Genomic DNA, 893 nt, shown 5'->3' on the forward strand with positions numbered 1-893 from the left:
GAGGTCAGGTTCTCTGCGCCCTCCCCCCCCTCCCCGATTTCCTAGTCCTCGTCCACCTCCCCTCCGGGCGGCGCCGACCCTCCGAGCCCCCAGAGGGGGCTAAGGAAGGCGGGGGAGCCCCCGCACGGGAGGACCCTGCTCGCCACCCGGCGCGGAGTCCTCCAGCGCCGCGGCCCGAACGTGCAGGGGCCTGGGCTTAACACCGCCGCCCCGCGGCCCAGCAAACCGTCCTTGAGAGCGCGGAGACGGGGCAGGGTGCGCCCGGACGCTTCCGGTGCCCTGTCTTCCCTTCTGGGGAGAGAAGACATTCTTAAAGCTTAAGACTGGCAGAGGGTCGGGAGTCTTTGCTCCATTTGGGATGAACGAAATAAAACGATCGTCCTCTCAAGCAGCTCCGCGCTCCCTCCCTCGCATCCCCGCCAGCGAAAGCGGGAAAGGAAGCCCCGCGGAGGGCACCGAAGCCACGGATCAGCCTTGCGCTGGGCACCGAGAGCCCCGGCCTTTCAGGAGGGTCCCTTCCTAGCGGAATCCGAACTGAAGTTCGGAAAGCGAAACGACCCGGAGCCCGAAGTGGGTGTGCGGCTTGCGGAGGGCGGGAGCTCCGGCCGGAGCCAGCGGGGGCGCCCTGGCAACGCTGGCGCCCCCCGAGCCGGGCGCGGAGCCGGCGGCGAGGCGCAGTGGGTCTGGCCCCGCGCGGCCCTGGAGGCGCCAGCGCCTGCCCCGGCGCTCGGTGCGCAGCGCAGGCCGGGGCCACAGCGTTGCCAGACGCAAATTTAACGAGGACAAAGCGAAGGCTTAAAACATTCAACTTCTGCGCTAAACCTGGACGGCCTGGAAAGTTCCTCCGAGGGCCCGGCTGGAGCCCGCTGGGCCCCCCCTGCACACCTGGCGAC

This window comes from Propithecus coquereli, unplaced genomic scaffold (assembly GCF_000956105.1).
Source record: "Propithecus coquereli isolate 6110/MARCELLA unplaced genomic scaffold, Pcoq_1.0 Scaffold443, whole genome shotgun sequence".
Lineage (NCBI taxonomy): Eukaryota > Metazoa > Chordata > Mammalia > Primates > Indriidae > Propithecus > Propithecus coquereli.